At 37.5% G+C, this 27537-nt stretch overlaps 1 protein-coding gene across 7 annotated transcripts in view; it reads left to right on the forward strand.

Annotated features, from left to right (window-relative positions):
• COBLL1 (cordon-bleu WH2 repeat protein like 1) overlaps positions 1-27537 on the forward strand; it is a 167822-nt gene that overhangs the window by 38979 nt on the left and 101306 nt on the right. The window contains exon 1 of one of the 7 annotated variants that reach the window (XM_039241995.1): positions 23678-23888. The exons of the other annotated variants lie outside the window; for them this stretch is intronic. The gene's annotated coding sequence lies outside the window, so the exon portion shown is untranslated. Of the gene's footprint in view, positions 1-23677; positions 23889-27537 lie in introns of those variants that run through there. 7 annotated transcript variants of the gene reach the window in all.

Consider the following 27537-nt stretch of genomic DNA (forward strand, 5'->3'; position numbering starts at 1 on the left):
TTTTAACCATACAATCCAGCCATCACATTGCTTGGTATATACCTAAATGAACTGAAACCTTATGTCCACGCTACAACCCACACATGATTATTTATGTCAGCTTTATTCATGATTGCCATAACTTGGAAGCAACTAAGCTGTCCCTCAACAGGTAAACAGATAAACTGTGGTATACCAACACAATGAATTATTATTCAATGATAAAAACGAGTTTGGATCAAGTCATGAACAGATATTGAGGAAACGTAAATGTATATTGCTAAGTGAAATAAGCCACAGTGAAAAGACTACAGCATCTACTTTTCCAACTATTATTCTGGAAAAGATAAATCTATGGAAATAGTAAAAAAAAAAAAAAATCAGTTGCTAGAAGTTCAGGATATAGGAAGAACAAATAAGTAGAGTATGGGATTTTTAGGGCAACGAAGCTATTGTGTATGATATACTAATGATTGACGTATGTCATTGTTTAAAACCCATAGAAATGTACAGCACAAGTAATCCTAATGTAAACTATAGGCTTTAATAATAACATATCAATATTCATCAATTGTACCAAATGTAACACACTAATATAAGATGTAAATAATGGAGGAAACTGGGGGGGGAAGGGTGCAGGGTATATGAGAACTGTACTTTCTGATCACTTTTTTCTGCAAATCTAAAATTGCTCTTAAAAAAAGTTAATATGGGAAAATTTGCATCTTTGCCCCTTAGCCACTTTAGGCTGCCGTCATACGCTTCCAAATCAGTGGGTGGGTCGGGGGGATATGAAATGACTCAGTAGTGTGAAAAAGAAAACATTAGAACGTCTGTTTTTTAAAAACAAATTTTTTTAATGCTTATTTCTAGGAGAGAGACAGCATGAGCAGGGGAGAGTCAGAGAGAGACGGAGATACAGACTCTGAAACAGGCTCTAGGCTCTGAGCTGGCAGTCAGCACAGAGCCTGACGCGGGGCTCGAATCCACGAACCGCGAGATCATGACCTAAGTGGAAGTCGGACGCTTAACCGAAAGCCACCCAAGCGCCCCAGAACGTCTATTAATATGTAATATAAAAAACAAGTTAAGCTTTCTCAGTATTTAACATACAGATGGGCACTGAGGACATCCCTCATGTTGTGAGTCAGAAAGGCTGTGTGTGGTGTTGACACAGGAAGACTGAGGATGCTGTGCTGGGACCACCTTGCTAGCATCCTGTGGTTATTACCTTTTAGTATATTGCAGTTTGCAGGTGCTTGCTAAGTCTTGTTCACAATATATTATTTATAAACTAATCTTCATGGTGGTAAGGTATGCATGTCTGCAAAGAACTCACACACTGAATATGATTAAAACTGGAAGGACAGTGAACTGCAAAGAAATAGCAAAGTTGACAATTATGGTCTTAGTATAAGCTTTTTGTCAGATGTATTATAAGAAACAATGAGATCTGATAATAAGTATAGCCTGGGTCAGCTTTTCCCTTTCACTGATCGTGTATGAGCAAATAAATTTGGAGATTGCTGGTCTGGATTAGTCCACTTAATTTTCCTGCCTCTGCTCTAGCTTTCCTCCAATCCATTCTCCGTATCAGCCAGGCAGTGCGCCCAAAATGCAACTCTGTCATTTTTTTTGCTTTAAACACTTCCTCTCTCTTTGTTTTAATGCTAAGGGCAAATTTTGGTTTTTGTAAGACACACTGGTAAGGGTCCAGCCTTCCTTGCCAGGCTTACCTCCTCCTGTCCCTGTCCCTAAAGGATCTTTCTCTTACCAGTGCCTAGAGGACTTGTGTCTTCCCCTTCACTAGGCTGTACCTTTCTCATTCAGGTATGCTGGGCCATTACTTCTCTTGAAAGATCTTTTCTACCTCTCACCCAAGTGAGGTGTGCCCTTATGCAGCCCATTGCCAGTCAGCTTGGTGTAGACTTGCTGTATGGTTGTCTCCATCGTGACACACTTTAGCAAGTATCCCTAGGACTTACCATGTGTGTGTGTCCTGTGTGTAATGCATATTTATGATTAAATTGATTAAAACCCTGATTTAGAAGAAAAATGAGAAGGGAAAAGGACCCTGTACAATGTTAATTGATAAAAGATCAGCTTTTTTCCCCCCTCAAAATATATCAGATGAAGGATTCTAAGCAATGCTAATTTTTTTTAGAAAAAATTTTAACTTTTCTGGTTGATCACTTTTTAAGGGCAACATCACATATTGTTACAAATTATACGTTTATTGGAAGGCAGAGAAACATGCAATAATTTAATGTAAAATAGTTAAAAATAAAAGTTAATTTCTAACTTCCTCCAAAAGTTTTGGTCCTTTTTCTATGACCAGGTTTAAATTCTATGATAAAATCACTGTGTGGATTTTTAGATCGTAGGAATTTTTTTCTTGTGTTTTAGGAAATATTTATGTCATTTAAACTGAATTAAAGCCCTGTACTGTAATCTTAAACTTTAATGAAGTGGCGATTTCTGTTCTTCAGAAAAAGAAGGACCATTTATCAGTATTTGGTCACCTCATTAGTGTTTGATTTTTGGATACTTTCTAGTCATGTCTTCCCTTAGTAATTCATTTCTCTTTTTATCTCCCTCTCTCTCCTTCCCTTCCTTTCCTTCCTTCCTCCTTTTTTTTTTTTTTTTGTTTGACTTTTAAATGTTATTCCCAACTTGTTGGTAGTAAATACAATTGGATGTTTATCAGATCATTGTATAGAATTAAAAAAAAATAGTTATATACCAAAATACTATTTCAAAGAATAAAACCTCTGAGTATTAAACTATCCCAGAATTCTACTTTAATTTTTTTTTTTTTTTCAGAATTCCTTTAGCTTATGCCCCTGAACATAATTATGCTCTGACTTCCTCCATCACATAATCCAGTGGACCTTACTTGGAAAGTAAGTCAACATGGCCTGATGAATGATGCAGTGGAAGCTGGCCACACACTTTCTTTTGACTTTACTAACCCCCATCCCTTGCTTTTTCCTGCTGCACTAGGTCAAGTGAACTTTGTTTTTCCACATTTTGGTCATTCCCTGCCCCCATATGTATTCCTGGCTGGTGCTCACATGTTTGCATGCATGAATTGTTAAACCTTCAATATAGAGGTGACTGTTTGATCTGTGGGTCCTATGTTGGATATTCCTGTTTAATGCTATCAGATGATACCATGTGGAATGATGATGAATGCTTCTGGTATGCCAGGAGTTATGCTGAATGCTACAAGGTTTACAAAAATACAGATCTTTTATACATATTTTTGCAGCTTATTAGCTGTAATTTCCCTGCAAGTATGCTTTTCTTTTGGGGGACTGGCATTCATTTGTGAATGTGAATCTATTGTCTAGGTAATTGAGAGTTGACTATAAATAACAAACATAAAAGATACTAAATATTTTATGTCTGGGTATAAATTTTGATTTAGTTAGCTATTTTTAGCTTGTAAGCGGAAAATGAACTTTCACATTTACATCAAGTGTAACTACAAAGAATCGGGAAAAGACATTGTTTATTTTTCCTTTTGAATGCTCAAGCTATAGGAGATTCAAATGACTAGCAGAGTTTTAGGAATTTGTGCTATCCTATCTTCCTTTGGCCTCTGGAGCCCATCGTTCTGCTAGAAATGTACACTATGTTCATAGATAGTTGAAGTAAATATGTTATTTACTTAAGCAATTGCTTTCTTCTGTTATAGATATTTTTACTTTAAAGGAGAATGGAAGGGGCACCTGGGTGGCTCAGTCGGTTAAGCGTTCAACTTCAGCTCAGGCCATGATCTCGTGGTCTGTGAGTTTGAGCCCCACAATGGGCTGTGCTGACAGCTCAGGGCCTGGAGGCTGCTTCAGATTGTCTCCTTCTTTTGCTACAGTCCTTCCACTCACGCTCTATCAAAAATAATAATAATAATTAATAAAGGGAAACGGAAATTGAACAGAAAAGAAAATTATGTGGCAGTCTGGATGTCAATAAAGGCCATTCCATTAAACACTTTTTTTTTTTAATTTTTTTTTTTTTAATGTTTTATTTATTTCTAGGAGAGAGAGAGACAGCGTGAGCAGGGGAGGGTCAGAGAGAGAGGGAGTCACAGACTGAAACAGGCTCCAGGCTCTGAGCTGGCAGTCAGCACACAGCCCGACGCGGGGCTCGAACCCACGAACCGCGAGATCATGGCCTAAGCGAAAGTCGGACGCTTAACCGACTAAGCCACCCAGGCGCCCCTCCATTAAACACTTTTGACATAAGTAAAATTGACTTTTACTGGATGTATAGTTCTAGGAATCTTGACCCATTTTGAGTTTCATGAAAACTCAAAAATAAATAAACATTAAAAAAATAAAAATAAAATAAATAAAAAATGCTGATTTATCTAGCCAGAAATTCTTCAGTGAGAACATTGACAATTTTTGTATTAAAATTAGGAAAAGTACATATTCTTTTACATTTGTTGCCCACATTTATGCTTAAGATTTGTTTCAGGTGTGCCAGCACAAGCCAGTATAACCATGGATTTCTGACCTCATCTTCAGGAATTACTGATCCTTTCAATGTAAATTTTAATAATTCTGTAGCCCAGCATAATTATTTAGGTGTAGAATTACATAACTTCAACCTGGTTGTGCCTGAAATAAAAATATTTAGTAATGTTTGTATCTATTATGGCATGTTCTTGCGTGGGGAAAAAGGAAGCTGACTAAAGGTCAGTTCTGTGCTAGAGGAAGAAAGTACTCACCTGCGTTTTCAAAAGTGGGTTAAGAATGCCCCATATTTCCTCTTGCTTTTCTTGGAACAAAAATGTACCATAGTCCAAAAAAATATAATCAAGTTCTTGAAAAGCCTGGTTGACAAAGTATTTCAGTGATGTCTCATTTTGTTGAAGGGTAGGAGTTGGAAGGGAAGAATGGGTGTGTGGTCATCATGAAATGAAAGAACATAGACTTTGGGATGATCTGGGTTTGAATTTAAGCTCTGTCATTAAGATGGTGAATATATTGCTTAATGCCTCAGAGCTTCTTGTCTTGGGTACAATTAGTTGATTTACCTAGTTAATTTGTAGATTGTTTGATGAATTCAACAGGAACAGTTGTAAAGGGACCAAAACTATGCCTGCCAGATAGTGGTATACTTGTTAAGAAATCAGGCCTCTCTAGGGCAAAAGAGTAAGTAGTTGAATAGCTGAGAGCTTTCTGAAAGAGCATACGCTAATGTTCAACCTTGATGAATAGCAAGAAAATGATTAGCTTATTTAATAAGGTTGCCTAGTTTTTGGCCTGAGTACCCAGGTTTGCTTGCATTCCTTAAGACTGAGTCACAAAGTAGTAATGGATTTAGAGTAAGGTTTGGGCAGGATGGTAGCCTTGCATCTGTGGGTTAGCTGGCTCTTTTTTTTTTTTTTTTTTCTTTTCATCTTCCTTTAACTTCTCTTTTGAGTACATAAACACATATGTTCTCATAAATGCAAGTTTTAGGCCCCATCTCATTTGTATCACATGATAGTATAACTTGAGACCTACAGAGGATTTGTTTGGACATTTCAGTCTTTAAGGTGAGCCTGTGATGTTGCTAGATGGTTAAGAGATGATGTGGCAGAAGAGAAAGTGAAAGACCAACTGGTGATATTCTGAATTTCTCTGCATGTGCCTGAGGGAACTGACCATATTATTTGACATCTAAGCTGCATGGGTCCAATAAGCCACATGGTAGGTTATATGAAAATTTTAAAATAAAGAATTACTATGATAAAAGATTATAATATGTAAGGAAACTCTATATAGTACCCTAGGGCTAAGGGAGAGTAACTAAGGAAGGACAAACTCACAAAGGAGAAGATCTGGTTCAGCCCCCAAAAAAGCAGAGAATCTTGCTAGTGTAGCCAGGTTGGAGCTGCTCAGGAGTCGTTAAGCAAATAGGCTACCCTTTGCAGGGCAGGTGGGGAGCAGGTATGGACATGCGGTGGGAGTCTGAGCATTGGTGGGGGCCAGGGCAGAAATATTTTCCATTGCATGAGATTGCGGGGATAGGAACGGTAAGGATGGTGAAGGGTTAGGGAGGGGTATTGTAGAAGGATGAAAGGATGTGACCTTCCAGGGCACCAGTGACAGTGTGCAGGCTGAGAGGGACCCTGCCAACACAGTACAAAGACCTGCACAGGCAGGAGGCATTCACAGCACTGGGTCTGTGTTAGGGACTCTGGTTTTGATGACAAGAGGAACCTAGAACAATTGTTTCCAGGAGGAGAAGCTGCAGGATCACAAAGGGATGGTATTCTATGCCCATGTCTGGGGAAGGCTCTACCAGAAGTCTTCACTCCCAAACCCCAGCCCAGGCAGGGAATTCTAGGGAGCCCCTCCTCTGCAGTGCCTCTTCAGTGCCCTCCTACCTTGCTTGGCAGACATCAGCCAGCAGGGACCTCACATTGCCTAGCTTGTTATGCTTGCACAGGAAAGGACTTTCTGTTACATTGACATTTTACCTGCAACTGATGACATCAAGATTCCTAGAAGCAATGCTTCATTTTCCTTCTAGCCTCATGAATTGCATTGACTTTTTAGAACCTTTACAGGCAATACTAGATGTGAAAGAATGTCAATTAATTTTTTCCTTCAGACAATTTTATTAACTCCTTTCTTTCTGGGAGGCCAACAACTCCATCTATCATTATGCACATAAAATTTTATGAGATTGGTTGCCTGGACAGGATCCCAGCCTGTTTTTAAGACTTTTATTAAAAATAATCTCATTTTAATATTGCTTTGTTATAAATATTGTAGAAAGTTAGAAGATTTTAATAAGCAAAAGTAAGATAAAGCAACATTCTCTTGCCTAGAGGTTATTTCTATTTACATTTCAGTGTATAGAATTCAAGATCTGTGATTCCACATATATGTGTTTTTACCCAAATGAAATGCTGTTTTGGTCATGCTGGCTCATCAACTGCCTTTTCCCTTTAATGCTCTTCACCTCCCCATGTCAATAATCTTACATAATGCTCAGTCCATTCTCATGTTGGCTCAATTGCCTCTAAACATTTACAGGTACTATGTTCTGTTTAGGAGCTAACTGGGACTTGGTTGACCTCTGATTATGTCCTATAAACTTCAAGTAATGACACTGACTTTTTGAAGAGAACAGGCAATTTGGACTATAAAAGATTTCACTTTCTGGATTTTTCTCTTCCTTTGGTGGTGTAAGCATGTTCTTAAATTCCTTTTTTTTTTTTTTTTTTTTTAAAGTTAGATCTAAGTAACATGGATTTAAGCTAAATGGTGCTTGGCTAGAATATACTGTAGATGGGGTCTTATATTTCCTAGCATGTCACATTAGGAGGTATGTTGTGTTATCCACAGGGACCATCATCCATGTGCTGTATTTTTCAGACCACAGTGTCAGTGCTACTTCCTGGTCAGCCCCGCTTCTGGTTCTTGTGGTTAGTGTTACTACATATTCAAAATCATAACTTTTCAGCCTGAGAAAAACCTTATATGTTTCCTTTGAAAGCTTTTAAAAATGTCTCTTGAATGAAACTTTTTGAAATAATTTTTAAAGAAAATGTACATTTTAAAATCTTTCAATACTTTTCAGAGCTTTCTCTAAGATTAAGCATGTCTTATTTTAGACTTTTTAATGTGGGATTTTTGGTCTCAAGAAAATAGAAAAGCTGCTTAGATATTCTAGATGTATGTTTTATATGATTTCTAAAAAGGCCTACTCTGGCAATTTAAATACTGTAAGGAAGAGGCTGTGATGAAGACATTGCATACAGTCCCAGAGAGAGTTATTTTAATTGGGGTGTGGCAATTGGCCAGTCTGTTTATTCCAGAAACAAGAAAGGTTTAGGAGATCATTACAATGGCAATTTTAGTAGAATATACTGAATAAATGGAAATGATTAGTAGTAATATCATGAAAAAAATTTAAATGGCATTTAATTTATTTAGTTTTCTAAACCTTTATCACATGTAAAAGGTATTATTTTCCTGGTGCAATTTCTCTGCTTCTTTCTCCCTGTCTCTGTCTGTATACACACACACACACCAATGCATAAGATTCCTCTTCTGTTTCTATATCCTTTTGAGTCTTACTAGTGCTTCAAAATTCTGTGTTGCTTTTAAAAATTTAAGGAATCTCCTTTTAGAATGTTGTTATAAAGGAATAACTTTAAAAGAAACATCTAAGGTAGTTTCCCTTTCAAAATAAACATATTTGATTACTTGATATGTCGAAGCAACTTTTCCCTAGAGATGAGGATGAGAAGAGCCCTGGAAGGAAGTGGGCTTAGTGAAGACTGGTAACTGTGATAAGAATTTCTCACAGTTCACTTTTGTTTGTGTTGGCTCTTGCTGTTGGCATTGATGTAGAAGATTTTAAAATTCATATTCTTTGCTTTTCTTAACAATAATAGGTCTTAGACACTAGTACTTGTTGGGTGGGGAAAGGATTTGTGAGTTTAACAATGTCTTTTGCTCTTATATATAAGCGGTGTTGACTTAATAAGAAAACACTAGAACAACCCAGGGCAGAGAAAGGGGTAGGTTGGGAAGAGGGGATGTCTCTGACATTTAACCATCAGCCTTTGTGTTTGGGAATGAAATTTCCTTGTGATTCCTGGTGAGTTCACGTACCTGTGTCGTACATGTACTGAGTCCCTGTTCTTTCTCTTCTCTTCTGCTCCCACTGTGTCATTCAGGAGCGAGCACTTGACTGAACAATGGAATTTGCCCAAATGGTATGAAATTTCCTGGGCCATTGCTGTGCCTAGTAAAGGGTCACTGAAATGTCAGAATTCTAAATATGGCATTTTGTAATTCTTCAGTGTGTCTCATTTTCGCTCACCTGATTTTTGTCTTCTGTACCTGCCTCACCCCATTGCCTCCCACAAAACAGCTGAAATGAACTTTTATTTGTAGACTACTGAAAGTTCTTACCGGACTTCCCCCAGGTGTAAGATGCCTCCCAAACTCAAAGGCATTTTTTTTTTTCACCCTTTGTACATAGTATTTAGGCAAGTACAGCTTTCTTTTATCTTGTATCTATGGAGTGATTTATGGTCTGCCTAATTTAACCCTTATAATAATGCTGTGAGAATAGGAACTACTATCACCAGGATACAAATGAGAAGTCTCTGGTTCAGCTTCCATGCCTTTAGTTTTGAGATTTGGAGTTTTCAAAGAGATTAGCACATTAAAAAGGCAGACAGTTCTTTAACACAGAGGACTCTGCTGTTGTTTCCCTCAAATTCATTCTTCCCCCTTTAGGTGTGTAGGACTTAGTGCTTGCAAACAGAAAGACAAATGATTTGGGAGGGTGGGGAGGGTCCTAATTGTGTTTAAATAACTTATATAAAAACTTTAGCTATCTCACAAAACTTTTTATAATATGAATTTTAAGACACACACAAATCTTTGTAATTGAAAAGTGCTCTGTAATAAATGACCCTAATGATTTTCATACTTCATAACTGTTTACAAAGGAAAATATTTATGGTCTTATTAGTATTCTGGATAACACAAAATAATACAAATCTGAGCCTCCTATAAAATAGGTACTTCTGTTTGGTTTTAAATTGTTGAATAGTTCTTCATACAAATGTCTGTCTTATTATAAAACATACCAAGATGTTTTTATTTTTGTTTTTTGCTTTTTTAAAATTTTTTTTTGCTGTATGTGGACCCATTAAAATTGGAAAGGAATTTCACATAGAACTTAACATGGAAGCTATAGAAACAAGTCTCTCAAAGTACATGTTTCTAGGTTGCCAGTGATTTTAGTCATAAAGATCTATGCAAGAACATAGAAAAATTATGACAAAACATTATAGTAGTCTTTCATTTGTTTTCCTCTAGAATTTCCAGTAAAATAAATGTCAAAGTTACATATAAAAACACTTGAAATTCAGTTTTGTTTACTAAAGTATATAATATTTGTAAAATGTTGATTTTGGGTAGTGCTGGAAATCTATGATAGTATGAAGTCCCCTTCTTTTTATTTTTAAGGAAAAGGCTAAAACCTTTCTTTAAAGGGGTTAATAAGCCAATATCTTCTAGCAGAAGTTTATTTCATCTGGAAAAGAAGTCCAATGTATTTCTACAATTTACATGGTGTAGAAGTCACTTCAGAAGGAAACGATTGAGTATTTCAGAGATCTAAATCATATTGTACAATGGGGTGGGTTTGGCCCATAAAGTTAAATTTAAGAGTTTCTACTCCTCAGTGGGGGGAGGAGGGGGCTCTAAAGGCATATTATCTCAGGACTGCTGTTTGGTTTTAAGAACCAGAAGATGAAATTGGTGATTCCTTTTTCTCTCAAGCTGAGTAGTGATTGCTGTTTGGAAATTTAGTGCAATTTGTGGTAAGAATGTCTATGGGTGGGAACTGTGTAGGGTGTGTCTTGTAATGGAATGTCCACTCAAGGAGAGATTCCAGGAGATGGTAGGCCTCAGAAGAGAATTCCTGTGGGGGAAAAGCAGCACAGGCCACTTAGTTTTTCTAAATGTTGATATTTAGGGCAGGAGTGTTTGAGAAGCCAGATCTTCACAGAGAAAGAATATATAACCAAAAGTGTTCTCTCGGGGATTTGGGGGGCACCTGGTTGGCTCAGTCAGTTAAGCATCTGATTCTTGGCTTCAGCTCAGGTCATGATCTCACAGTTTGTGAATTTAGGAGTCAGGCTTCATGGGGTCTCTGTGTTGACAGCGGGATTCTCTCTCTCCCTCTCCTTCTGACCCTTCCCCTCTCCCTCCTCCCCTCTCCCTCTCTCCCTCTCCCCCCCCCAAGAATAAACAAACATTTAAACAAATGTATTTTCTCTGTATACAAAGCATTAGTTAAAAAATTGATATTTCATAAATTTTTTAAATGTTTATATCTGAGAGAGAGAGACAGCGTGAGCAGGGGAGGGTCAGAGAGAGAGGGAGATACAGAATCTGAAACAGGCTCTAGGCTCTGAGCTAGCTGTCAGCAGAGGGCCCAACACGGGGCTCAAACCCACGACCGTGAGATCTTGACCTGAGCCAAAGTCTGATGCTTAACCGACTGAGCCACCCAGGCACCCCAAAAGTTGATATTTCAAAAATGTAAGTATTTCTAAAAGTCTCTTTGAGTCAAAAAAAATTTTAACGTGACTTGAAGGGAACTTTTTTACCTCATGACATCTAATATTTCTCTAGGTACTTTACATATGCAATTTTAATACAAAGGCTAAGTGATCAGTAGTGCTCAATTTGAAAGTTGAAATTGAGGCTTACAGAGGTTAAATAATTTGCTACAGGTCCCATAGTGAGTAATGGAATCTGAATTGCACCTTAGTTTTTGTTTTGAACTTGGGTTATATGTTTCATAATCATGATCCTATTGGGGAAAGCTGACCATTTCCAATTCTGGGATAACTAAGACCCTAACTCTATTCTTTCAGGAGCCAATGCCTATCGGCTCAGAAGTGTTTCTACTTACTTAAAGTAGCATCTGTTATGTGTTTATCAAAGGAGGATTTGGGTTAAAAAATAAAATGAGCACTTATCTTTAACTTTTTGATATCTTAATATAAATGTGTATTATCAGTTTTTAGTTTCAGAATAGAAAACTAGCTGTTTTAAACAAAAAAATAAAGAAAATTATGCTTATAAAAATGTTGGCAATTTGGAGAGGCGATTCAAAATGGTAGTGTAGGACTGCCTTCTCCTTCCATGGACACAACAGATACACAAATACATATAGAACAATTACTTCTGAAAAGAACCGGAGAACTAGCAGAACACCTTCACAACAAAGGATAAAATTTCCACACTGAGATGGATAGGAGAGACAGACTCTCACTTTTGCCAAAACCCCACTCTTGGTGTGGCAGCCTTCAGTCGGGGCAAGAGAGGTATCTCAAAAACAAAACAAAACAAGACAAAACAAAACAAAACAAACACAAAAAACTCCAGAAAGACACAACCACACAAAATATAAAGGGAGCTTCATCCTAAGGAGCCAAGCATTTATACCCCACATCATGTACCTCAATCCTTGGGTCCTTCACCACGTAGACAAAATCTGAAATGTCTGGCTTTCAAAACCAATGGGGATTATGTTCAGAGGAAACAGGGCTATAAGTAATGAAGATTCTGCTCTTAAGAGCTTTCAGATCCAATCATCCCAAGATCTATTGCAAATACCAGCAGTTGGGAACAGCCTAGACCATAGGTGAAGGAAATTCACTTGCTAAATTTAGTGTCTGCAAGAGGAGCAGAAGCCTATGGGGACTCTCTGGGTACTGAATGCTGACAGATGCCATTTTTACAGGCTTCCTCTACCTTGCTGGCCCCAGTGCTGGGGCCATTTTTGTCCTATCACTCTAACCACTTAGCAGTGGGTAAATAGCCCCGCCCCCTGGGCCACTGGAGTGCACTGCCAGACATGGCCCTCTGAACTGCTTGTGCAACACCGCTTGTTGTAGTAGGTGAGCAGCCCTACTCCCCACCCCCATGCTATCTGCACAGCTCAGACAGACAGTGGGCAGGCAGCCCTGACCCTCTGTGCCGCTCATGCAACCCTACCCAAGCAATAGGTGTGTGCAGGCCACACAGGGGATGCCCCTTGAGCACTATGCTCAGGTCACCAGAGGGATTGTGTTTCTGGACCCCAAGTATGTAAATCAAGAGAGACAGCTCAATAGACAACCAAGCACTGGAGTAAGGTTAAATGACAGGGTTCATGTCCTATGCAACACTACTCTTTCAAGATAGGTAGAGATGGCTGTTTCACAATACACAGACACAAACACAAAGAGTCAAGTAAAATAAGGAAATGTTCCAAATGAAGGTACAAGGTAGAACTCTAGAAAAGGGAAAAAAATGATGAAATGGATATAAGCAGTTTACCTGATAAAGAGTTTACCTGAAAGTAATGGTCATAATGATGGTCATTGAACTCAGGAGAAGAATGGATGAATGCACCAGGAACTTCAGCAAAGAGACAGACAATACAAAAAAGTACTAAACAGAATGCACAGAGCTTAAGAATACAATAATTGAACTGAAAAATATATTAGAGGGAATCAATAGCAGATGATACCAAAGAACATATAAGTGACTTGGAAGGCAGGATAGGGAAAATCACCCAAACAGAACAGCAAAAAGAAAACATAATTTAAAAAATGAGGGTAGCTTAAGGGATCCGTGGAATATCCAACATCATAACATTTGCATTTATAGAGATCCCAGAAGAAGAGAGAGAAAAAGGGCCAGAAAATTTCTTGAACATGGGAAGGAAATAGACATCCAGGTCCACAAGGTACAGAGTTCCAAAGAAGATGAATTTGAAGAGTTCCACACCAAGACACATTATAATTAAAATGGCAAAAGTTAAAACAAAAACCTTAAATGCAACAAGAGAAAAGCAACTAGTTATATGCAAGGGAAACACCATAAGACTATAAGTTTTTTTTTTTTTTTTTTTTTTTTTTGGAGAAATTACATGTTAGAAGGGAGTGCCAAGGTATATTCGAAGGCAAAACTTCCAACCAAGAATACTCTACCCAGCAAAGTTATCATTCAGAATTGAAAGATAAAAGTTTTTTAGAGAAGCAAAGCTAAAGTTCATCACCACTTAACCAGCCATATAAGAATTGTTATTTGAACTTCTTTATGCTGAAAAGAAGAGCCCATAGCTAGAAATAAAATGTATGAAAGAAAAAATCTCATTGACAAAAGCAAATATATAGTAAAGGTAGTGGATCAACCACTTATAAAGTGAGTATAAAAGTTAAAAGACAAAAGTAGTAAAATTATAACAGGAAGATTGTACACCACAAGATGTACAATATGATGTCTAGAACATAAAACATCAAAGGAGAATAAAAATGTCTTTTTAGAATGCAGTCAAACTTAAGTAACTATCAACTTAAATTGGTCTCTGTGTAGGTTATTATATATGAATCTCAAAGTAACCAGAAATCTGTAATAGATACTCAAAAAAAAAAATACTAAGAAATCTAGCATATCATTAAAGAAAGCTGTAAAACCACAAAGAGAGGAAGAGATGAAAAAAGGAACATAAAATAATTAGAAAAACAGTTTAAAAATGTCAGTAAGTACAAACTACTAATTACTTTGAACTAAATTCTCAAAAACATAAGGTGGGTGAATGAATTTAAAAAAATAAAACAAGATCCATGTGTATGCTTCCTCCAGCAGACTCACTTCAAATCTAAAGTCACACACAGACTGAAAGCAAAGGGACAGCAAAAGATATTTCAGGCAAATGGAAATGATAAAAAAGCTGGGGTAGCAAGACTAATATGAAACAAAATAGACTTTAGAACAAAGACTAACAGAAAGCAAAGGACATTACATAATGATAATACTATCAGCCCAACAAGAGAATATAACATTTGTAAACATTTATGCACCCAACATAGAAATAACTAAATAATGAAATATTCACATACATGGAGAAATTAGCAGCAATACAATAATAGTAAGAGACTCTAATACCACACCTACATCAATGGATAGATCATCCTGGCAGAAAATCAGAAAGAAACATTGCCCTTAAATGACGCATTAATCGAGATAGACTTCATAGGTCGTCTACAGAATGTTGTATCCAAAAACAGCAAAATATACATTCTTTTAGGCCACAAAAGAAGTCTCAATAAATTTAAGAAGATTAAAATTTTGTCAAGCATCTTTCCAACCATAATGGTATGAAACTAGAAATCAATTACAAGAAAAAGAAAACTGGAAGAAAACACAAACATATGGAGCCTAAATAAGGTGCTGCTATCCAACCAATGAGCCAGTGAAAAAAAATCAAAGGGGAAATAAATACCCTGAAATAAATGAAAATGGAAACACAAAATTACAAAAATTTATGGTATTCAGCAAAGGGAAGTTCATAGTGATACAGCCCTACCTCAAGAATCAAGAAAAATCTCAAATGAACTATCAAATTTTACCCCTAAAGGAACTAGAAAACCAGAAATGAAGCCCACAAGTAGTAGAAGAAAGGAAATAATAAAGATTAGAGTTAAAATAAATGAAATAGTGGGGGTTGGGGGAGAAAGAAAGAGATTCGTAGTCACGAGAGCTGTTTCTTTGAAAACGTAATTTGATAAACTTGTAGCTAGGCTCATCAAGAGAAAGGAGGCAGGACCCAAATAAAATCAGCAATGAAAGAGAAGTTACAACTGGTATCGCAGAAATACAAAGGATGATAAGAGAATACTGTGAGCAGTTATACACCAACAAATTGGACAACCTACAAGAAACGGATTAATTTCTAGAAGCACACAGTTTTCCAAGAGTGAGTAAATCATGAAGGGGAAAAAAAAAATTGAATAGACCCAAGATTACTAGTGAGATTAAATGAATCAAAAAAACTTTGAGCAAGCAAAAGTCTAGGACCAGACGACTTCAGATATCAAATATTGAAAGATTTAATTCCAATCTTTCTCAAACTAGTTTAGAATTTTCTTAGGAGGCCAGCTTTACCCTGATACCAAAACCAGACAGAGACACAATAAAAGAAAATTAGACTAATATCCCTGATGAACAAAAATCCTCAACAAGATATTAGCAAACCAAATTCAACAATACATTAAAAAGACCATACACCATGACCACATGGGATTTAATCCTAGGAAGCAAGGATAGTACAGCATCTGCAAATAAATCAACACAACAGACCACACTGATCATCTCAAGAGATGCAGAAAAAACATTTGACAGAATTCAACTCACATTTATGACAAACTCTCAATGTATTTATAAAGGGAATGTATCTCAGTGTAATAAAAGTCATATATTGTCAAACCTACACCTAATATACTCAATGTTGAAAAACTGAAAGCTTTTTCTCTAAGATTAGGAGCAAGACAAGGATGCCCACTCTCACTTTTATTCAACATAGTTTCAGAAGTTTTAGCCAAGCAATTAGGCAAGAGAAGTAAAAGTCATCTGGATTAGAAAGGAAGAAGTAAAATTGTCACTATTTGCAGATGATATGATGTACTGAAAACCTTAAAGACTCCACCAAAAATGGGTAGACTTTATTAACTCAGTAGGTTGTAGGATACAAAATTAACATACAGAAATCTGTTAAGTTTCTACACACTAATATAAACTAGCTAAAAGAAAAATTAAGAAAACTATTCCATTTACAATTGCATTTAAAAAATAAAGTACCTAGGAATAAATTTAACCAAGGAGGTGAAATACTTGTACTCTGAAAACTATAAGACTTCAGTGAAAGAAATTGAAGAGACAAATAGATGGAAAGATATATTGTGCTCATGGATTAGAAGAATTTATTTTGTTAAAATGCCCATACCATCCAAAACAATCTACAGATTCAATGCAAAACCTATCAGTGTACCAACTGCATTTTTCACAGAACTAGAACAAATAATCCTATGATTTGGATAGAACCACACAATGCCTTGAATAGCCAAAGCAATCTTGAGAAAGAGAAACAAAGCTGAATTTACCATGTTCCCTGATTTTAAACCTTTCTACAAAGATATTGTAATTAAAACAGTATGGTCTTGGCAGAAAAACCTATAGATCCATGGAACACAATAGAGCACCCAGAAATAAACACACACATATTATTAATCTATTTCAAAGGCAAGAGTGTATAACAGGGAAGAGACCACCTCTTCTGTAAATGGTGTTGGGAAAACTGAGCAGCTACATGAAAAAAATTAAACTGGACCACTATTTTACACAATATGCAAAAAGTAACTTGAAATGGATTAAAGACTTGAAAGACCTGAAACCATAAAACTCCTAAAAGAAAACCTAGGCAGTAAGCTCCTTGACATTGATCTTAGTGATGGATGAGACCTTGTTTTGCTTTCCATGGCCACATTTCATGACTTTCCTAACCCCCAGCCCTCATTAAAATATCACCTTTGCTTCTTTTTGAGGTAATAGAAATGTTCTAAAATTGATTATGTTGATAGGATAGCTGCACAATTTTGTTAATATACCAAACCCATTGAACTTTATATTCTAAATGGGTAAATTTTATGGTATGTGAAATACATCTCAATAAAGCTGTTATATTTTTAACATCTAAAAATAATTATCACTTTCTGCCTTTCTGGTCATATGTACTATGGAAGAATTTTTAACCCTTCCTTCCTGATTTTCAAGTGGGTAGATATATAGGTAACAAGAAATTTTCTCCATGAAAGAAAATTTTTTTCTTTCTTTCCTGTCTTTTCCATGACAAGAGTTTATTCACTTTCTCAGTGAATAAATAAAATATATAAATATTTAAAATAAATATTTGATTATAGGTGCAGCAATACTTTTATTTTGAGAAGTTAGATGTTAAAGTAAGTGCAACAGGGAATGCTAGAGCTAACCTCTAGTTCTTAATCCCCAAATATCAGAAAAAAATAGGAGATTTAACTCTGGGAGAGTATTCTAAATCTATTCTATTTCTGGAGGAATATTTTCCAGAGGACTTTTTCAGAGATAAGCTGCAGAGAATCAAATGTCTGTGTATAAAATAAACATACATATACATTTTTTTCTGAGTGGGAAGTAATTTTGATACTGATTTTCTTGGGGATTTCTGAGGGGAGTTATCCTGTGGAGAATACATGAGAAGGCAATAGTTCAAGTTGTGCAGAGTGTAGAAAAGGAGTAATTTCTAGGCTGGTGTTCTGTCTTTTGTTACTGTTTTTAGGTCAGATGCTTAAAACTGTCAAAAGCTAACTGGTTTTTAGAGAGAATTGGAGAGTTTTCCAAAGCACTTTCCCCTCACTGATGGATGTTATATTATATAAGTTATGCTTTATTCCCCCCGGAGTTCCTTGTATCATGTCTCCATCTTCCTAAAAGTTTTCATATTTAGTGAGCAAATATAAGATAGAATTTTTAGAGGTTAAGGGAAAAAATTGAAGATGGATTCATCTTGTTTACATTTAGTTACAAAGAGTATTTGTATTTAATATTTTTTGTGATATTTATATTTTTATCTTCTTCATCTGTTTCCCCTGAGAGCATTTGAGTATAAGCAGGGGGGAAAAAAACTGGTAAGCTTAAAAAAAAAAAAAACACCAAAAAAAATACCCCAAAAAAAAACCCAACCCAGCTGGCTGTTTTGGAAGTGTTCACAGTTACGTAATCAGTCCAGTATGTGTAAAACATCCATCAACCTGAGAGCAGGAAAGTAAGTAATAATCTTAGCAGAGAATTATCCACTTGTACTCAATAATTACTTATTTTTTAAAACGTCCTGTAAAAGGGGTAATTGCAGAGAATATCTGCAATTACAATCTAGATTCTGATGTGAGAAATAGGTTTGCTGATTATAGGTTTTCAGGTAGATATTTAAGTAGTAATTAAATTAGTCTTATATTTTCACCTGTTCTGAAATTTGAAAGTAATAATACAAGTCTAAAAATAGAGTTTTCAGAATTAATGGGTTAGCTCCATATTCAGCTATATCTTCTGAACTTGTACTCTGTGACAAACACAGCTTCAACTTTACACACCTTCTGCTTCTTCACATTACTTTATTCTTCAAAAATATTGCATTTCCTTTGGAAGATATTTATTCTCCCAGGCACAGAGGTAATATTAATATTGGTTTTCCTTATGATTCTTTTTTGCTTCATATTATTGTATACTCTTGGAAGAGAGGATATAAATAATCAAGAATTCTCACTTCCTTGGAGTTTGATACCATCTGGCCACTTTCGACCACATTCATAGCTGCCCATCTCCTACAGTTTTTCTCAGTCCCTTCTAACCTGTCATCATGATGTCTATTAAGATGGGTTATTTGACTCATCCAGTACCTATTTTAATGTATTTTTTTTTGGTAAGTTTATTTGGAGAGAGAGAGAGCATGCACATGAGCAGGGAAAGGACAGAGAGAGAGAGAGACAGAGAAGTCTAAGTAGGCCCCACACTATCAGCATGGAGCCTGGTGGCAGGCATGAACTCACAAACTGGGAGATCATGACCTGAGCTGAAATCAAGAGTCAGAGGCTTAACTGACTGAGCCACCCAGCTTCCCTGTTAATATTTTCTTAAATTATATTTTTATTTTATTATTTTTTATTTATTTTTGCCAGAGAGAGAGTGCATGTGCACACATGTGAGCAGGGGAGGGGCAGAAAGAGAGGGAGACAGAGGATCCAAAGTGGGCTCTGGGTTGACAGCAGTGAGCCTGATGCTGGGCTCAAACTCAAAAGCCCCAAGATCATGAACTGAGCAGAAGTCAGACACTCAACCAACTGAGCCACCCAGGCACCCTAAAGGGTTTCTTTGGTTTGGTTTGGTTTGGTTTTTAAAACCTCTACTGTACTCCTGCAAGCCATCGCTCTTATTAGTAACTGGAATTAGCATACCTCTGATATAATAAATTCAGAAACTCACTCTACAAATTCTTAAACTCCTTCCTTTCCTGTTAAACCTATTCTGCTCTTTACATTTCTTTAACATCCTTTATTTTTCTATTTATCTGGCTTCCCATGCATTTATTTCTCTATTCTGTCTAAACTCCAGGGTCAGTCATTTAACTTTCTTCAGTGGCTGGCTCAATTTCAAGGTTTCTGTTTTCCCTAGACAGACTTTTGCTCAACATGCCACCAACCATAGAACTGAATTGGCCTAAATAAATTGTAGTATCTCCTATTTCAGTTCTCCACTTGATGGGTGCTACTGGAGGGAGAAAGTGGGACAGATAACCCAGTGGAAGAGTGTTTGCATGTATCTCATGTAATTTTCATAATTTCCATGGAAGCTATTATTATCACTGTTTTCTAGATTAAAATGAGGAGATGCAAGAAGGAGGGGATGGTGAAAGAGGACGAACAAGAGAAAAGTTGGGTTTCAACTAAGGCCTTCTGCTACATCATAGAACAATGACTGAAGCAGTTCCAAATGTCACATGTCTTTCTTAGGGCAGTCTCTTACCTTGAGTGTCATAAAAACTCCTGGACTGCAGGTTGGGCCAACTATAAGTCAGTCTCCATAGCTGTGCCTGTGGCTAGAGTAATGCCAACCTGATTGATTTGGTCTTGAGTTATTATCAATCTCAGTAGTATGGTTGTAGGATTGTGCTACTTGTTTTAGGCCAATTAGAGCCCGCTTATGTGGCTAGCTAATGGGAATCCATCCCGACTAGTCACCAGGACTGTTAAATTGTACATGAAGTATGAAATGGCTGGGGGGAAGTAACTAATAAGCATTTGTTATGGTGGCTGATATATAAAGAAATGTTTTCAAATTTTAATAGTTTCTTTCTGGTTTGGTTACAGAAATTTAGAAAACTAAATCATAAGAGATGACAGTCTGAAATCAGTGGGTTTACTTTCTTCAGATGACTCCTATGAGAGTAGGGAAGGTATTATTATTTTAGTAATTCCAATTTGGTAATTTATGAGCCAAATAAGCTGGAGGATAAAGAATACAAAATAATCAAAATTGGAATGGAAAGTGTGACTCAGGTATTTGCCAAGTAGTATTTGGTGGATGACAAGGAAATGCTGGGGTATTTATTTGAGGGGTCAGGTTCATGGGGTGTGGAGGATGGCTACAGATTCAAAAAGGTGTAAGAAGTTATAATCAGAGGATAGGGATTAAAGTTGGATATAGCTGATGTGGCAAAATTTCAGGTAATTACAAGATTCTGTGGTGGTGGAGTACAGGTATGAAGAAGTCTGAACTAGGTAGGGTGTTGAATGGACAATCAATATGGACACTGAAATTTATAGAGTAGTGACAGCAGAAGGAAGGGTAAGCTTAGTGTGAGCCAGATGTCAAGTTCCTCAATGTTTGTAGAAGGCAACCTAAGTGATTAGTATGGATAAAGTGGCAGTATATCCAGATGGCCAGGCCCTGGGAGGAAGAGAAGTGTTGTTAATGAACTACGGTAACACATTCCTGTGCAAGGTGCAGAAGAGATTCAGAAAGATGCAGACTCCCTTTCTCTGATCTGCTAAGGCAGAAGGAAAATAGCATTCATGATGGAGATGGCATAATTGAGGTAAAGGCAATATTTATCATCTTCTTGGGAATCAGCAGTTTCAGAATTCCTATTTAAATAGGTTGGGGTTGGTGAGAAAGAACCTGGAAAAGTGAAACTTAAGCTACTTGGTGGCAGTTATTATGGATCTGAGGCTGAGAGGTATGGAGTCAAGAAATAGACTTCATTCAGAGACACCTGGGTGTCTCAGTCAATTAAGTGTCCAACTCTTGATTTTAACTCAGGTCATGATCTCATGGTTTATGGGATTGAGCCCTGCATCGAGCTCTATGCTGACAGCATTGAGCCTGCTTGGGATTCTCTCTCTCCCTCCCTCTGCCTCTCTTCTCACCCTGAAAATAAGTAAACATTTAAAAAGAAAAAGAAATGGACTTCATTCAGTCTCATTGTGATGTGATTTGAGACTTTGTTGCTGTTTGTTAGTGTTATCAGTGTCTATTTGAGCCACTCTTGCTAGACTACTCATAAACTGAGCTAGTCGCTATTCTCCAAGCCCTATTTATGCCTGTCCGTGCTTGTGTTTTCCAGAAATGTCTCTCCCAGTCCATCTAAAGGCCATGTCAACCCTCACCTCCTCCAGGATGCTTTCTTCATACTTCTCCCCAGATATATATCCTCTGTTGTATTTGACATGACTACTGAGATGCTTTGTACATATGTTATTTTGTATATTTATTGCAGGACTGCGTATTTCAGTTCATTTCCTGTACTAAGTAGCATGGGTCTATTCCCGTCCTGTGTGTAAAATACCTTGTTGAAAAGGGCAATCTAAAGGGACTCGCAATGTAGAAGGAGCCTTCCAGGTTCATGGAGTTTTAACCTGTGTGTTGAGATATTCCTGATTCGTTTCCTCATGCAGCAAGGTCAGCTTTGTTAACAAGAATTATTTTTCTATTAAAAAAAATTTTTAATGTTTATTTTTTGAGAGAAAGAGACAGAGAGACCAAGTGCGAGCAGGGGAGGGGCAGAGAGAGAGGGAGACACAGAATGCGAAGCAGGCTCCAGGCTCTGAGCTGTCAGCACAGAGCCTGATGCAGGGCTTGAACTCACAAACTATGAGATCATGACCTGAGCCGAAGTTGGACGCTTAACCGACTGAACCACCCAGTTCCCCCTAGATTTATTTTCTTAATGTTACTGCTTTACTTCAGTCTGTATCTTCAGCTGCCTGTTTTATATCTTTCTGGTGAAAAAAATTCGCCCCCTGCCCAGGGGAGGGGTTGGGGATTTCCTCTAGCTGTTTATTAATCAGAGAAGACCACAGCTGTAACTCTGGTATCAGCTTCCTATTTTCTTCCTGGAGCATAAGCCTTAGCATTTTTTTTTTTTTTTTTTTCCTTTCTTGGGCTCAAACACCATTGAAAACATCCAGCAAGTAGAAAGCATAGTTAAGGGATGACTGGAATATCTGTACAAGGTTTATTTTTGCTACCATAGCAACTGCCAGCAGTTACATTGTCTCTCACTTTTGGAGCTCCTAGCTCACATGAAAAATGTTTGGTTTAACTGGTGTAACTTCTAGTATTAACCCCTGCTGGAACTTGTGTCTTTGTCCCTGGTTAATGGAAAAGCTTTGCCTTAAAAAACAAAACAAAACAAAACCCCAACTCTTTAAATCTTTGACTAGTTCAATTCATCATGGGGTTCTCTAGAAAGTATTCTCATGAATATCTGAGTACTTTTCCTTAGATACCCACTTAGTCTTTATTTTTGTCATTTTAAAAATTACTTATTGACTCTTCTAGTACCAATGGAATAAAAAATGAAAATGACAAAAATTTTGCCTAAAATAAATCCATAATGTAGGATGGGAAATAGATGACACATAATAACCATCATATAGAGCTTTTGCACCCAGAGTACCTGTGAGTGTCCTCTAAGTGCTTAGTGACACAGGACAGAGGACTAGAATGTTCAGTGGGAGGAAGACAGAGAGCAGGGGGCTCTTCTCGGAGGAATTAATATTAGAACTGGCCTTTTTTTTTTTTTGAGAGAGAGCGCCAGTGTTTTGGACAACAGATATGCCTATACTCCTAAGGATTTCACAGGAGCTGTGCAAAATATATGGATTGAGAATTTATACATGCTTTAGCAGTTGTGTGAGGAACTTGGGGGACTGAAGAAATACCTGTGAATTATTCTTTAATGAAAGGAACTTACATAATTAGAGATTCAAAATACAGACACAAAAATAGATCCATAAGACAGTCTAGGATGATATGCATAGAAAGTGAGCTTCCACATGCTGTGCCTATGGTGATAGCACTCCCTTCTTCAGTGATCTTATTTGAGAATAAACAGCAGGCATAAATGTAAAAACTTAGCATTTTCATCCATAAAAAATTAATATGAATGTAGTTAGGTAAGTGCCGTGAAATGAGAGAAATCACGAGGAGCGGAGGAGAGAGCGGAAGCCTGAGAAGGCTTTGGTGGCCCGCATGGCCTGGCTGCTTCTCTGGTCTAGCTGACCTTGTTGCTCCCCACCTCTTCCTCAAGGCCTGGGGCAGCACCCATGGAGAGCCTGTGACAACATCCACTCCCATGATTGGTGTTGGTGTTTGGTGGTTTTAACTTCATTCTTATCTCTTGCATTAAAATGTCTGATCTAAATCTTGGGTGTGTTTGGAATGTCTGAGATGGAAGAGGAGATTTTAGTGTCTGGATCTGACCAGTCCAGCCAGAACACATGTTCCTGACGTTGCTGATGGAGTGGATGGCTTTTGTCGGGCCACGGCCCACAACCCGAGAGCCACGTGTCTTGCCTTCCTGAAAGACCCGTGGAATTTTGTCATTTACTGTTGGATTATTGCTGTGGAAGTCCCAAAATACATAATCATCATAATCATATCCTGAAGGCTTACTCTTCCCTTTGTATAACAGAGGAAAAAAACGGGGGCCCCCAGGTGGCTCAGTCGGTAAGTGTTTGACTTCGGCTCAGGTCATGATCTCTCAGTATGTGGGCTTGAGCCCTACGTTGTGCTCTGCGCTGACCGCCCAGAGCCTGGAGCTACCTTCAGATTCTGTCTTCTCTCTGCCCTTCCCTGCGTTGCATCTGCCTCTCTCTCTCTCTCTCTCTCTCTCTCTCTCTCTCTCTCTCTCTCTCTCTCTCTCAGAAATAAACATTAAAAAAAATAAAGGGTTGAAAAGCTGGACTATCTATTGAACTATTGTTAACATTTTAAGCATAGCCACAGTAATACTGAGAATTAAATGCTACAATCATTCTAGCCATTAAAGTTATTCATACTTTTGTAATCTGGAAGTCTAAAATTATAAAACAAAAGGCAATGCAAAGTAACAAGGGAATTAGAAGTGTTGTTTAAATGTAAAATATCCTAAATTATAAGAATAAAAATTCTTTTTTTCTACTGGATAGGCTTTCCTGAGATTAAAGAAAAAAATACCATTAAGAAAATAATGCATAACTTTGTTCAGTTTAAAAATATATATATATATACATTGATAATGTTATCAATTGTTCAGGAAATCATTTTTATTTTTATTTTCTAAAAAGCAGCAGTGATGTTTGAATACCTTGTTATGCTCTTGATATCTGTTGAAAATAAGTCAGTTTTATTGATTTTTCTCCGTGCATGTGGTTCCCTCATGCTCTTATTAAAAAATGTTTTGAATACAGAAGGCTTATAGATAAGTCATTTCACAGACCAGTCCTCTAAAATAAAATCAGGGTGCAAAATTTAATTTGGAGCAAATTTGGATTTAAATTTGATGTTAAGTTTAGTGGACAAGGGTATAGGTTCTGGATTCAAATGTTGCCTCCTAAATGCCTCGTTGACTCTCTAAATAGTTCTTATCCCTAAGTATCTTACAACTGAGCAGAGTGCCTGTTTGGGGTGTTTTGAGATAGAATGAAAGAGTGCCTGAGAGGCACTTTGCAAAGAGCCTGCTCTGCAGTGAGTGAGTGCTGAACTTTAGTTGCTGTGTGGGGCCATGATGATGCCAAAGGATTCATTTATCTAAAAATTAAAATGTTAGCTCAGTACTTCTACAATTTGTTAGTAGCAGTTTGCTTTTTATTGACCTTTTACAAAACTGTTCCAGCCTTATCCATTAGTATTCATGTACTTTTTTGGGGGAGACGTAGTTTATTATTGTGCTTTTTGTCTTACGGATATGGGGCATCTAAAAATAATAGCCTTTTAGATTTCAAAAACAAAAGGTCTAAGAAATCAATGCAGAGAAGATAAATGTCTGCTTTCTCTATATGGTATTCAGTATGATCTACATATAAGGTCCTGAATCTTATTTTTGTGCCTTTGATTTTAAAGGAGTGAAAATTACTTTCACAATTAAAATGCAACATTATGAAATTCAGAATATTGCGGAGAGAAACAGATTGCTCACTGCTGGTAAAATCCTGGAGGGGCATGTGTGTATTTAAAATTCTCCCAAAAGGAAGGAAACGCCCAGGGGGAAATATGCACATCACAGACAAGGTATTCTTAAAGGGTGTCTGTTCTGGAGTTTGACTAAGTGGATGAGCAAATTATTGACTGAGAATTATATTTACTTCTTGCCCAGAGACCTCACAAGGCGACAGCATGTCTTCATGAAAACAGAGCATCTCCACTGTTGCTTACTCTGCCTTCTGGATTTCCACTTGGCCCTGCAGAGACACTGGCAGTGCCACCCAGGGCAAACATCATTTGGTTTCTAAATAAGGCACAAAGCTGAAAATACACAGAAGTAGAGTGGCTGTAGTGCCGCAGCTCCTGTCTGTACTTTGTGGTGATCATGATACCTGTGTCTTTGTAGAGCGTACAACCCAATATCTCAGGAACCAAGGAAAATATTATTTAGCTTTAAAATTAATGTTTAATTATTATTTTCCAAGAGTAAGCCACACCAAAAAAGTTGATCTAGAAAGAGTTGTCATGAAACATCTCAAAACTTTTACACATGGTTCACCCAGAGGCCTTTAAAAGAAAGTGTGTGTGTCTGCATTTGTGTTTGTATCTTTTAAGTATAAATTGACTAATAAATTATAGATTTAAATGTTTTAAACTGATCTACTTCAAAAAATTTTTTAAATGTTTATTTTTGAGAGAGAGACAGAGACAGAGCATGAGCAGGGGACAGGCAGAGAGAGAGGGAGACACAGAATCTGAAGCAGGCTCCAGGCTCTGAGCTGTCAGCACAGAGCCTGATGCAGGGCTTAAACCCACAAACTGTGAGATCATAACCTGTGCCAAAGTCGAATCCTTAACCACCTGAGCCACCCAGGCGCCCCATACTTTATTTTTTTTTTTCTAAAGAGATTGCATATTACTAATTGCACTGTCAAAATTTTTGTAAAGGCTTGCTTGTGTTCTCTTTTGGGGCATTAAAATGCTTAATAGAATTAGTCATTTCTATGCTGCAGACACTGTGCTGAGAACTTTCTTTATAGTAGCACATTAAATTTTTATAGTAAATCCCTGAGTAGTTATTATCCCATTTTACAGATGACGACCCAAGATAGAGTAAGAATAAGTAACTTATCCTAGATCACACAGCCAGTTAATGGCTAAGCTGGGAATCAGCCCAGACAGTTAGCTCTATCTTGTTAGATTGTTTGGTGGTTAGCAAAAGCAGTACTTAGCTTGAATTGTAAGATAGTGGTTGTGATGCTGCAATTATTTATCTAAACTACAGACAAAATAATAATTACATTAAATTTTTACCTTTTAAAATATAGAAGGGCATGAAGCAAACATCGTTCTCGATAGGCCTACATGCAGCCTAGAGAACCTTGCCACAGTCAGGGGCCTACCCGTGTCTCCTTCTTGAACATCCCAACTCTCCTTTCAGTGTTGCATCTATACCGGTGGAGCTCTGTCACCTTCCAGATTGCTCTTCTTTCCTTCTAGATTGAAGACAGAACAGTGGCTGGTGGGGGAATCCTAGTCCATGTGGTCTTGGCTGCAGGAGCTGAAGGGCCTTATTTCCGGAGGAGTTTGCAGGGACCCTGCAGTGCTGACCAGACAGTGGCACCAGGGCCTGAGTGTGGGAACCTAGGAGACATCCTTCAGTGGAAAGACTGGCAAGATACCTCTCCCCAGAATGTAGATTCCGGGGAGTGGGGGAGGGGTGGGGTGGGAGCAGAGTTTTGTGAGGGTAGCCAGAGAAAGAAAGAAAGAGAGAGAGAGAGAGAGAGAGAGAGAGAGAGAGAGAAAGAAAGAAAGAGAAAGAAAGAAAGAAAGAAAAGAAAGAAAGAAAGAAAGAAAGAAAAGAAAGAAAGAAAAATAACAGTGACGAGTGCTTTGGAAAGAATTAAGACAGGGTGATGTAATAACAATGGGTTTGCTGCTTTAGACAAGACTTCTAGGAGTCTTTCTGAGAAGGTAACATTTAAACAGACCTGAGTGATGAGGAAAGCTCAAGGGGGAAAAGAATTCCAGGTCTGGGGAAGAGCAAAGGCAAATCCCCTACAGTTGGGAAGGCTTGTGAATAATGGAGCTACAAGAAAAGAAAGTCAGTGTTGCTGGTGCACAGAGGGCTAAGCAAAAGGGGTGTGAGAGCCAGATAGGGCCAGTCTGGGTAGGTATTATTCAAGGGTGAGAC

Source organism: Hyaena hyaena, unplaced genomic scaffold (genome assembly GCF_003009895.1).
Source record: "Hyaena hyaena isolate Hyena2069 unplaced genomic scaffold, ASM300989v1 scaffold_207, whole genome shotgun sequence".
Taxonomy (NCBI): Eukaryota; Metazoa; Chordata; class Mammalia; order Carnivora; family Hyaenidae; genus Hyaena; species Hyaena hyaena.